Source organism: Anarhichas minor, unplaced genomic scaffold (genome assembly GCF_050575085.1).
Source record: "Anarhichas minor isolate MPS153535 unplaced genomic scaffold, ASM5057508v1 ptg000031l, whole genome shotgun sequence".
Lineage (NCBI taxonomy): Eukaryota > Metazoa > Chordata > Actinopteri > Perciformes > Anarhichadidae > Anarhichas > Anarhichas minor.
The window spans coordinates 1,558,215-1,571,573 of record NW_027466477.1 but is presented as its reverse complement, the minus strand read 5'-3'; the positions used below and the strand labels follow the sequence as shown (position 1 = coordinate 1,571,573).

The following is a 13,359-nucleotide window of genomic DNA, read 5'->3' as shown; positions in this document are numbered from 1 at the left end:
AGACAAAGTAGTGTCAAGCATTACTGGGTGATTTTTCAACAAATCACACAAAAAACTAGTTATTTTGCGTGCAATTTTTATTTGGGAAATTGGCAAAATAATCAGAAAAAGCAGCTAGACTAAGCGTACCAATTATATTCATGTAGCATTTTTATTTTTGACTCCATTATAAACTCCATAAGTGTCACGGGGCATGATGATGAGGACTCAAGCGCAGACAGTCAGATGCTGTGAGAAAAGGGTTTTAATGAAATATGAACACAACAGGGAATCCAAGGACGAGACGAGGGGGGAAATCCGGCAGCACGAGGCAGGGCAGGCAGACTGGGAAACCGGGAACAGGACGAGCAAAAGCGGGCGTGTAGGTATGAACAATGACCTGGCAGTGAGTGTGTGAGAGAGGGTTTATAAAGTGGTTTGAACAGGTGAGGGGAGTTGTGCTGATGAGGAGGGAGTGCTTGATTAGAGGCAGGTGAAGGGAGTTAGGTTGATGCTGAGGGAGTGGCTGACAGGTAGAGTGAGGAGGGTGAAGTTGCACAAAGACACAGAACACACAAGGCAAAGCCTGATCGTGACAATAAGTTTCACTTATTTTCATGCCAGAATTTGCTACACCGCCTATTTATGCGCACAACAGACTGCAGTAGATCCTGATTTCAACTGATACCGAAGGATTCACACCCCTACTTACTTTGGTAAGTTTAAGTTACCTTTGAATATAATTTGCAACCAGTGTTCCTCCTGACTGGTTCTCTTCACATTAAAGTTGAGCTACTTTGATGAGAACAGAAATGACTCCATTAACCTCGGGTCAGGAGCACAGTTGTGAAACCCGGTTGGATAACGTGCACGGACTTATTTTGACCATTTTTAAAAGCTCAAACTACCGTTTCATGTCACTTATCCGAGGTCGCCACATCTGTTTCCAACAAGTCCTGGTAATTACGTTTTCTTATATCGACTTATTCAAATGACTAGATTTCACTTTCATTCATTTTCAATCAATCCTGCCAGACATTTCTCCTGCAAAGCAGATAGTATCTGTGTCTTTAGCTGCTAAATGCACCACTAAGCCCACTATGTTCTGTCTGAGCAGGTTGTGTGCACTGACTTTTTACAGCTTTTCCCCAAAAACACTGAGACTGACCAAAACAGTAAAGTCTGCTAAACTATGAGCTGAAACTCACTATAAAGCTCCGTGAAGCTGCAGAATCACATGATGATTCTCACTAATAATCACTACCAGTGACCCCTTTCACATTTGATATATCGTTATGAAAACATTGACAACAGCCACTTTAACAGCTTGTATAAGAAACCCTTTGTTTTGATTTAAGTGACATATGTAGCCGTGTTGTTTCTGCAGCACCTTTCAAAAAGAGATCAACCGTCAATTAAACTGATTAGTACGATTTCTCACTTTAATCTATTTTAGTTTGCAACGCTGCACATGACTCCTCTTCAGTTTACTCCACACAAACAGGAGTTGCTAGTGGAAACATAGAATGCATCATATCCTCAGGGATGAGGGTTGTTGTACAAGGTGCCGAGTGTTTCCACAGCAAATGAAACGGCTCCTGTGAATCCGCTAACAGGCTAGGCTACATTAACGGGTTAAGGCTGTCGCAGTGAAGGAGTTTCCTTGCTGCTTTTTAAATGTCAAAGATGACAGTTTTAAAACTAATTAAATACTTGTTTAGCATTAAATGCGGTTTTTTTTTAGTGCAGATGTATAAGAAGTCAACGTTTGGCCGTCGCCATCTTGGTTTGATGAGAGGGTGGAGCTAAGTACAACTAAGCAACCTGTCAATCACTGTGTAGCCCTGCCCTAAAGCATCCCCTGCTTTATGGTCTGTTTGACTCTAAATGGACCATAATGTACTAAATGAACATCATGCTGTATTGAAGAAGACTTGAAACTAGAGATTGAGACCATAAACTCATGTTTACAATGTTTACTGAGGTAATAAATCAAGAGAGAAGTAGAGTCATTTTCTCATAGACTTCTATACGACCAGAGGAGTCGGCCCCTGGTGGACACTAGAGAGAATGCAGGCTTACGGTACTTTAGCTTCACTTTTCAGAAAGATAGAGGGATAGATATGAATCTGGAAGATTATGGATCTTTTTCTACAAGTGAGGGCCTGGTCCCTAATGTTAGGTTTTCAACATGTTCACAGCTCAGCAGCAGGGCCGTGATCAACCACACCTACCACAGCGACAGCCTTCTCTAACTGCAAACACTGATAAGCTCTTCTGAACATAACCGTCCTTAGATATAGAAGTTTGGGACTTATGATGTACGATGCCATCAACTCATTTTGGCATTTTAACGCAATCCGACAGGCAGTACTGATACCAACAAAGAGTCATTTTGAAGTCATTAAATAAATGTAATGAGCACAGCTGACTGCTGCTCCCAGAGTGAAGGAAAAACAAGATAACAAGAAAGTCAAATGACTGTATTCATAGAAATTCTGTTGGCACCGCAACTGAAAATGTTCTTCAACTGTCACAAAATGTCATGAAGATGTCAAGAAACCACACCTTCTTTTTCCCCAAAATGCAAGGCTGTGTAATCTACAGAACAGGCAGCACCACAGGTATTAAAGCAGCCGGATCACACTGCACTTCTAAAGTATTACGATGCAGCGAGGCAGAATTATTGTGTGTTACAGTTCAGTGTTTATCTTGGCGAGGCAGATGGGTTGATAGCAGTAACTAAAAAGCTGTTTGAGAAACATGAATGAGCCCGAGTCAACTACAACGTCGACCTCCAGACAGCCGACTGAGACGAGTGGATTAAATAAAAGGCTGTCGGAGGACTGAATGTGCCCGTTGTCTCCTCACCCAAATGTCAAGTACTCCCTTTTTCAAGTCCCAGCAGTAAGCCAGGCTCCGGGTGCAGCGGAGTAATCTTTGCTACATGTTGTCAAGATGCTAAGCAGCTCTTCTCTATCCCGGTTAATCATCCTGGGGGACCACACGCAGTCACCAAATCGTGCTTTATTTTGGCGGGGGCTGGGACCTCCTCAGACCCAACTGGTCTCTTTTTATGTTCTTGTAAAGCCGGGCAATAAATCAATATTATATCGATGTCATGATGTATTTTGGATATCGTAGTCTGGTGTTACCAGACTGTTTTATTAACTGCTTTTACTCACTTAAATCCACATCACCGATGATTATTAATCAAAAATCTCATGATTTTAATTTGTAAAAGCACCAATAATCAAACCAACAATATCATCAAACCAATATTTCAGTCACCCAGCTCGACCCTCTTGTCTGGTGAAATATTGTGGCAGATAAAGATATGGACAATTTAAAAAGGTGAACAAATATTTCCACCCTTGACGGCTGTACGGAAATAGTTGATTCACACATCAAATAATGTACGTATGAAGGCAAAATATGAATAATACAACCACAGATGTTTTGTAAATCTGCAGAATTAAAAAGAGGAAATGCTGCAGTGTAAATATTATGTAACCATATTTAACATATCATTTGTTAAAATGCATTTATGAATCTAAAAGCTTAGATTTTTGAGTTTGATTTTGCTTGTAATGCAGGAAAATTAAGATATTAAACTTGTAGTTGTGGCTCTGACTGAAGCGTCGTAAAGATTGCAGAACTTTGCTCGTCCAGGACACGCTTTGGACATCTGAGATAAAACCCCTCGGTGTCATGAAGCGTCAGGACCGAGGCACCGAGGAGACGAGCCTGACTGGAAGCAGCATCCAGAGAGAAGGAGTGAGGCAGTGCAGCACCTCATGGTTGTGTAATTTTTGCAGTCTGGGCCTTCGTTGCCAACATCAAAGGAGTTATCACATTTTTATGAAGCAGCATTAGGCTTGACTCGGGGGGGGGGAAACAAGCAGAGGCGCTACATCACAAATCAAAGGAGAAATATGAAACGAGTCGGGAGGTTTTTCAACGGATCAATCGCATCGAACGTCTGCCATTAGCAACTTATCAGAGCAGCACATGACAATGTTGGGAAAGTATCGATAGATATGGTGAAACACAACTTAACGTTTCATCTAAAGTAATAACAAGCACGTACCAACTCAATACCTCAGTGTACTTACATAAAACTGTTCTATCTGTGTATGTGTGCATGTTAAAGTCACTTGATACTGTTCATTTTGCAGTTAAGTTCGTAATTAAAATACTATTCATTTCTCAAGTATTTAATTCAGACAAAAATAGGCTTTGCAATGTGCTCATTATACGGTTGGTTTCATATCTTACGAAAAGTTACTCTTCATTTTATGTGCGTTTTCCTGCTCGTTACAGGCTCACAGTCTTTTCAAAATAAACTTGGTGGCGTCTTAAAAGCAGACACAAAAAACCCGATCAGGTGCTGATGATGGTGCACATGGACCACGAATATAAGTGTATCTGCACATAGACCAGCTTCAGGATCGCTGTTGAGCAGTAACACCTGAATAAAGATTGTGTTATCGTGACTGCGGCTGCATTTACCCACACAGTGTTAACACGTTGCCTCTACACTGCTGGGTGCTTTCATCACAGCCTCACGAACGCACTTAAATTAAAGTCTGATTTCTACACGGTGCTCTCTCTCTGTGACAGCGTCCTGAGGCTCAGCGCTCACAACAGCATGATTAGGGCTGAAACAAGCGTTTGACTGGTGGAGAAAAACCTTTTATCACATAAAAGAGAGTTTAGATATAGTTTGAAAGGTCCTGACTTTGTGCTTTAATGTTGAATATTATCATGAATTGTCATAGATCAAGCCTTTATACTGTAGCAACAAGTGAGGCCTGTGAGAAAGCTCTCTGTCAGAAATGTCACTTCGTTGGTGAGCTGAGTGTTGAGTCCTCCACCTGCCACTTACCCCGACAATGCCTCAGCGATGCACCATTCAAACCCTCAGGGAAGGTGTGCCGAGCGTGCATCCCTCTGCTTTACAGTTACACCCAGTCAAACCACAGACACCTACGTCTCCCCGGTGAGACCGGGAGTTCAGTGCTTCGCTTAAAGCCACATGAGCAGCAGCAGAGCAGGGGGGTGGAAGGCGATCGTGTCATTAAATCGAAAAAGAAACGCTCGTGGTGATTGGCTGCGAGCAAAACCCCACAATCCCTATTAAATTCATTATGATTTGTTCACGTTAATAATGATCATTTGGGGGAGTGGCCTTTGAGGGAGGTCTGGATTTTCTTGGCAACAATGAGCTGGGTTTTTCGGTTGGATGGTTTTCTGTTGCTGGTTTCTCCAGTATCACCTATTACAACTTTGAGCCACGGCCTCTACATGCTGTATTTTAGGTCTTTCAAAACACATTTCCCTTACGGCCTTCACTTCCTGTTTTTAAGGAGGATGCTTCCCTTCATTTCCTTTACTGGTGACAGCTATGCAGAAGAACAAACACTATGAACGGAACAATGTTAAATAGTGCGACAACAACGATTACTTTCACTATCTATTAATGTGATTATTTACTTGATTGATCTTTTTTTCTTATCATTTTCAGAATGACATCTTTAAATGACTTGTGTTGCTGACCGTCCAAAACCCAAAGATATTTAAATAGCTGTCATTGAGATATGATTACAGAAGGAAGCAGACTGCAGCTCATTTTGTTTCCAGAATTGTCTTACAATCAATTGACGATCACAATAACTGACATTTAATTAGCTGTTGACAGACTATTGGACTAATTGATGGATAATTTCAGCTGTAAAGTACATTTATTGCCGTTTTGTGCCGCAAAGCAATTAGTTTGACTTCCCACCAAATCCAACCCAGTGGATCCAAAATACAGCCAACAATGACGAACAGCTTTATACGTAGAACAAAGAACTGGAATAAATGCGTTCGTTACAACTGGAACTGATCAAACTAATTCATTCTCACTTTATGCCGTAAAGCAATGCAACATTTCTTCTTCTATTTAAAACACACAACACACTTCCTGTGCACCAGAGAAGAATAAACCAAGTGTTCAAACAACAAGGAACAGCTTTCCTTAACAGGAGATAATAGCTGAAATATGAAAATACTGCAGATCATAACTGGTCCTCATACAGTAGTATTGATCTTTACTCACATATTGGCGTGTAGCATCTAAGAACTCCAAGGCTTACACCGTCACTGATGCAAAACACACACCGTTAAGAGAGAAGTCCTCAGGTGAAAGTAGTCCTCTTCTGAGGCTCTTGGCCTGCTGACCTCCATGATAATGACACCAGAGACCCCGAGGGGCCAGAGAGGATTTGGGGGGGGGGGGGGTCAGTGGAGGTCACTTCGAATGGTCAGGGAGGCAGGAGGGAGACGACGCAGACAAAAAACACTCGATGTCGCCACTGATTTATCTGTCGGTAGTTCTTATGATTAACTTATTATTCATTCAGTCTATGAAATGTAATCACCACTTCCTGAAGCCAAAATGATCTCTTCAATCTGCTTCTTTTGTCCACAATAAAACCTATTTAATCATTCACCCATAGAAAACACGTGACAAATAAACCAGCAAATGTTTGCTGCTCTTTCCTGATAAATGCCTTGAATGATGATCGATTGGCAGCTCAATTTCTGACTGATCAAGTAATCTATTACAACCCCCTCCACCGAATGACTGCTGTACTCATAAACCCTCATCTGTTGTCGATGTCAGACGACCTACATTGTGTAAAAAAACGTTTGCATCATTTTAAACGATTACAAACAGATGATCTCCGTTCCTCAGAGTGAACACATTCAGTCCTTCGGTGGAGAGGAAACCTGCTGCAACTCTGAGGACGCAACGAGCAACGAGCCGTCACGTGCTGTTGGTGAACCGTCTTGCTTTTCCAGTTTGAACCACAAACTGTGGGCTCCGGGCCCAGAGATGACAGTTATTACTCATTTATTGTACGAGCCGAGCACGAGGCGAGCCAGTAATTAATTCCTCATTTGGCCCACCGACATTCATTTACAAACGGCTTTCTGGGCTCGTTAAACCTGACGGAGACGCTGAAAATTGCTGTCACTTGTGCGTCTCCGTGTTGCAGACTTTCAGGAGACGTTGGTGTGAAACGAAAGACCTTTCGCTGACCCTTTAACCAGGATTTTTTTTTTTAATCAAACAGCTGACAGGCCGCTAAATAAAAGCTGACCTGTGAAATTGTCTGCTTCTTTCATGAGAGCCTCTCATGCCCAGAACACTGCAGGAGACCAGGTGAGATTGTGAAATCGTAGCCAAACAACAGTGGTGGTGACAAAACGTCTCCTGACAAACCTCAAATTCCACTTTTATGAATCATATACACCTTAGTGTCCTCTCCATCCACAACACCAATCATTTCAGCTGAGTGAGTGGGCAGCAGGACTCTAGATGTGATGCACAATAGTCTTATATTTGTATCCGCACTAAGAAGGCAGCTTTGTTAAAACAACTTGTGTTATAACAAGTGATTGTTTTTCCCCCCTGGAGGCATAAAGAGACGTTGAGGCAATACTGAGTGAAATATTTCCGCATTTTGTCAGTTAAAACACAAACTTCCTTGCTGGTGGAAAACATGCTGTGGGTAAATAAACTCAAAAATGACAGAAAAACACTGTTGTAAACACATTTAATGCATTCAACAACATCCTATTAGATTCTGTGTTAGAGGCAAGAAAGTATCTACCAACCTCTCCAAAACTAACATGAACGAGCAGCTGCAGTTTAATGTTTTTAGCAACCAAACAAGCCACAAACTACATTTATACGCAACAAGCCAATCAATCAAGTGCAGGTTTAAACTTGAAACAAAATCAATCACGAGGCAGAGCTGCAATCAGTCAAGACCAGTGCAGATAATCAACATGTGGAACTTGTACTGTTGAGATAGACATGATGAGGGGGGGGGGGTTACATCACCTTAAAAAGCCCAAAGAGAAACCCTCCCAGAGCAGCTTTCAGCCTCCGTACACTTAATGTACACCGGCTCCTGTTTAGCAGCCCGCCGCTGCACAACTAACTCCAAAAAGTACCTCGATCACGGAGAGAGACTCTGACGTTTAATAAAAACCTTGTTCTCCCTGAATGAAAAATAAGAAGCCTTAAAGCTGACAGGACGTCAGAGAAGAGAGGAACAGTGGCTGTTTAGTGTTGTCGGTGTCTGGCGGGTGTTTCTGATGTCAACATAAAAGCCAGTCAGGCCGTTTAAATCCTCACAAACCTGTTGACGAGCAGTTACTCCAGATTGTTGACATAAAACAGATATGATCAGTGGAAGCAGGAGCACGGCCGTGAATCTCATCTGGATGATGAGTCAGCCCCACCTGACCCGAGGATACATTCTGCACCGATTTAATGTGTATTCTTCATATTCTGCACTGATTTAATGTGTATTTATATCATTCTGCACTGGTTTAATGTGTATTCTTTACATTCTGCACTGATTCAATGTGTATTTATATCATTCTGCACTGATTCAATGTGTATTTATATCATTCTGCACTGATTCAATGTGTATTTATATCATTCTGCACTGATTTAATGTGTATTTATATCATTCTGCACTGATTTAATGTGTATTTATATCATTCTGCACTGATTTAATGTGTATTTATATCATTCTGCACTGATTCAATGTGTATTTATATCATTCTGCACTGATTCAATGTGTATTTATATCATTCTGCACTGATTTAATGTGTATTTATATCATTCTGCACTGATTTAATGTGTATTTATATCATTCTGCACTGATTTAATGTGTATTTATACCATTCTGCACTGATTTAATGTGTATTTATATCATTCACCACTGGTTTAATGTGTATTTATTAGTGCTGGGCAACGATTCAAATATTTAATCGCGATTAATCGCATGGATTTTTTGCGATTAATCGCATGGATTGTTATGGCAAAGTTCAATAATGAATTCAAAAGTAGTGTATTGCGCACTTTTATTTTAAAAGTACTGCTATATGAACAAAAGTGCAATAACATTTGGTTTGCAAACACTTTAAACACATCAGGCTCTTGTTAGCAGCAGTATTCCCTTTACACAGTAGCAGTTCTATCTCTTCACTATCTGTGCTCAGTGTGTGACTGTATGTGAAACGTTCCACTGCTGTGCAACAGGAATAAAATGTTTCAGCACGTTTCATCTAAATGTCTGTCTTCATGACAGTCAGAGCATGTGAATGCAGCTCTACTGTTCATCAATATAATGCTGTAACTCTGAGGTAATGATCGTTACCCAGCGATCAAAGAATAAAGACACTTTACGCACAATTTAGGTGTATTTTCCCTTTAACTCACGAGATGCAGCATGTGTTATACTTAATGTGAATATAATTCATACTTTGTTGGCATCTTATTCTGAAAACCGGATGTTCGTCTGAAGAAACCGGATGTTGTCTCACGTTTATCTTTCCGCTAACTTTCAAAGTCCTTCCCTCGCTCCCGATCTGTGCCGTTTAAATGCATTTACCGTGAATTTCAGCATATAGGTGCACTAACATGTAAGTGTCTGCTGAGTTGACCACGGAGATCTGAGTGTCTGCTGACTTTACCGCAGCGATGTCCAGTAGTCTCCATTCCTCCACCGCTGCCAGTGAGCAACGGACTTTCAAAATAAAAAAATGCGTTAACACGCTATAAAATAATTGTCGGCGTTAATTAATGAATGCGTTAACGCGTTAACTTGTCCAGCACTAGTATTTATATAATTCTGCACTGATTTAATGTGTATTTATATCATTCTGCACTGGTTTATTGTGTGTTCTTTACATTCTGCACTGGTTTATTGTGTTCTTTACATTCTGCACTGGTTTATTGTGTGTTCTTTACATTCTGCACTGGTTTATTGTGTGTTCTTTACATTCTGCACTGGTTTATTGTGTGTTCTTTACATTCTGCACTGGTTTAATGTGTGTTCTTGTGTGCTCTGGTCTCACTGCTGCTTCTTATGATTCTATGTGCTCTGACTACAGAGTAGAATCTTTGTTATCATCTTCAGTGAGGGATTTCTATGTGCTCCAGTTTAAACAGTGATTCATCACTTCTGGATTCAGAGGGTTTTCTTGAAGTTGTTGATGCTGCTTCAGGTTTTATAACTTGGCCAGTTAAGAGTGGTTCCCTGATCTAAATAGTGCTCAAGAGAATTTCAACAAAATGAAAACATGTCGAGACACTTTTTTTTACCTCCGCCATGGAGGTTATGTTTACGCTTACTTTTTTAGTCTTTTAGTCCATTTGTCAGCAGGATTACGGGAAAACTACTCACCCGAATTTAATCAAATTTGGTGGAAGGGTGTAGCATGGGCCACAGAAGAACCCATTGAATTTTGGACCAGATGCAAATCGCAAGGCGGATACAGACATTGTTTTTGACTCATGGAAACTAGAAGAAATCTTTGTGACTGATCGCTAAGTAAAAATGAGTTTCTCCTCACAGAATCACACAAAAAGCATCACTTTAAATCTTTACCCGAGTTGTGCTCGTTTTCTGGGAAATAAGTCATGCAGCATTAAAATAAGAAACTAAGACCAACTGCCTAAGGCCCTGATGGAAACAGGCTTGGCGTAGATCTGTGCTCTCCGTGCGCCCTTCTAGGTAGAAGTTTCATGTCTTACAGCCTCGTCCTATCAGGAAGCCGCCCAGCACGACTGATCACGTCTATGCCAAATATGCGATTTTAGAAACTTAGTGACGTTGTGACAACTCGCACGGCTAGTAGGCGAACTACTGTACAGTACCTGGCGAGCTAACCGCTAACACGCCAGCTAGTCAGCCACAACAGCACTCCAAGCTTCTTTTTATTCTCCTTTAAATGAGCCATCTTCTCCCCCCGTGGTATTTGGTTCTCAGGATTGTACATCCTTTAAATAAAGCACTCTGAACTTGCCATCTGATTGGTGACTTTGGACTCTCTAGCCCCTCAAACGTCAGCGCTATCAGGAACGCTTGCTGCAGGTCAGCGCTGCAAGTTTGCATCAAACTAAGTTGAAGTTGATGTGAAAAATTCAGAAGGATTTACTTTGTGGGAATTCCTCAGATATAAACGATCTCTCGATGTGTTCAGACCAACAGCAGCAGCAGTGCTGCGCGACATGAAGTCTCCTCATTCACTTCAATGAGACCTCTGTGTGTTGGCAGACAGGTTGAACCTGGCTCAACTTTTGATCTGACAAAATGTAGTGTCAATGACGGACACGTCACACTGCCGGAGGACAGGATGAGTGCAGCGGTGATAGCTTTACACGAGTGTTAAATTACAGAATCATAAACGGCTGAGCAGCATTTTGACATCTGATAATAAACCCTGTGGAGGTTTTTAACTCGCTGCCATGTTCTGTCTGATAGTGCGGCGTAAATTTCCAGCGAGGCGCAAATAAGCAAACATTTTTAATGATCAATAACGTCTATCAGAATCTAACAGGACATAAAGCATTCTGGATTGTCCGAACATCATTCCTCAGTTCTCATCAAATGTTTGAGGAGAAAGTGAGACCGGTGCTGAGGATTTAATCTGCAGCTCGGCTCGTAGCAGAGAGAGATTCTCCACAGTTACTCAGTAGCTCATTTAGGAAGCTGTCTGGGATCATTTCCTGCATGTTCTGTAGTTTAAAAATCACTTCTCTTTCATTATCAAGCGGCCCTTAAGAGGTCACACTCTGCTCGACAGTCCTGGAGGGGAGGCAGCTTTATGCGACTGCCCAGTGGGACCATTAGGATTGTTTAAACGGAGCGAGGACGCACGTTTGGGGTCAAAATCAATGTCCTTATTGTCATTATGCAGTAGAAATCCTGCTATAGCGTTTAAAAAAAAAAAGAAACACTCATGAGCTGTTACTCAACTTTAGGTCAGAGGTCATTTGGGGTTCTTCCTGCAAAGTCAGCAGAAACCTGACATGAAAGTTACGGCTTGGCCGGCATGTGCCGTCTTATGCAACAGCCATATCATATGGTATGTCTCGGGCACGGGCCAGGTCCCATTCAGAGCCGTCGCTCAGAGCAGCGAGGTCCTTCAGCCTCCAGGTTCAGCTCTTTTCGGTTTATATTAGAAAAGCACGGCTGAGGCAGAGAGGGGCATCCTTTAACTTCTGATCGACGCTCTATGGGAAATCAAAAGAGGGAGTGGAAGCCCAATCCAGGGGAGGCCGGACTTGGATCTCTTTCCTCTGTGACGGTATAAAGACATCAGAGAGCGGCTCGGCTGTTAGACTACGTTTAGTAGCAGAGTGTTAAAGGATTTAAAGCTCTCAGAACCAGAAAGAGAAACACTCGCACACCGTGGGCTCTTTCAATATCACAAAATTTGAATTAATTAGCAGGTGAAATGTGAGTGAAGCAGCCCACCCGGTTAGTCAGGTTGTGGAGGTTCAGTTACCAGATCGACGCAGCCTGAGGTAGCTTTAACGTCAATACGCAGAAAGTCTGCCGAGGTTCAACTCAACGCCGACATGGTCGTTTCCCCTCACACCGAGAAAAAGCATTTTTACAGAGCACGCAGGCATCGATGTGATGAGCTGCAGATCAACAGATATATTAGACGTCTACGCTACATGTTCGCCTACGTTTGATTGAAAAGTCAAAGATTTTAGACTCGACCTCGCATTGAAATGAACTCTGCAACTTAAATCTGTTCTGATCTACAAACCTGGTTTTCTTAAATCTAGTGGGGAGAAAAAGAGAAAGAGCTGGAAGAATATTTCAACATGAATTTTCAAGAAGTTCTGTGAAACAAAAAAAGTCGGTCGCTGCACCAGAATGAGAACAAATCTCCAAGAAAATTAAACTTTAATGATTCCTAACAAAGCTCCAAAAGTGTTTGTGAATAAAAGGAAAAGACTCGGCTTTGAATTATTATTTATGTCTGTTTTTAGTCCATAAAGCAGTGAAATCACCTCGTTAAAAACTTCTAAAATCTCCTCCTCCTCCCAAGTCCAACATCTTACTGACCATGCAAACATGTTCATTTGAAAAGTGTAACAGCTGGAAACATGTTTTCATACTCAAACATCACACGTGTGATAACTAGATGGGACGTCACAAACATCCAGTGCTCTCACGTGTTGCACAGAGAAAGTTTGAAACATCCGTGAGGTGTCAAAGTGAAACAGGACTCCAGGCGTTAGTGACTAGCTGAGAGAGATATCGGTACAGATGTGGCCGAGACTAAGCTTTCTATACACAGACAACCACATCCAGCCCAGTTCAGCCTCCTACACCTCTTATTGTGACCTGCTGATCACCCGGCACAGCTTCCTGTGTCTGCACAAGTCAAAGTTGAGGAAACCCCAGAAGGTGAAGCCTGGTCCTGTCCTGAACATGTTAAAGATGCACACGACTAATCAAAAAGGCACAGACTTGTTGGCTGTCGTCCCCCCCCCCCCCACACACACAC

General features: G+C 41.8%; 1 protein-coding gene across 2 annotated transcripts in view; it reads right to left on the bottom strand.

Moving 5' to 3' along the window:
* Nucleotides 1–13,359, bottom strand: part of pcgf3 (polycomb group ring finger 3) — a 43,449-nt gene that overhangs the window by 29,296 nt on the left and 794 nt on the right. The window contains exon 1 of one of the 2 annotated variants that reach the window (XM_076105226.1): nt 4,868–5,020. The exons of the other annotated variant lie outside the window; for it this stretch is intronic. The gene's annotated coding sequence lies outside the window, so the exon portion shown is untranslated. Of the gene's footprint in view, nt 1–4,867; nt 5,021–13,359 lie in introns of those variants that run through there. 2 annotated transcript variants of the gene reach the window in all.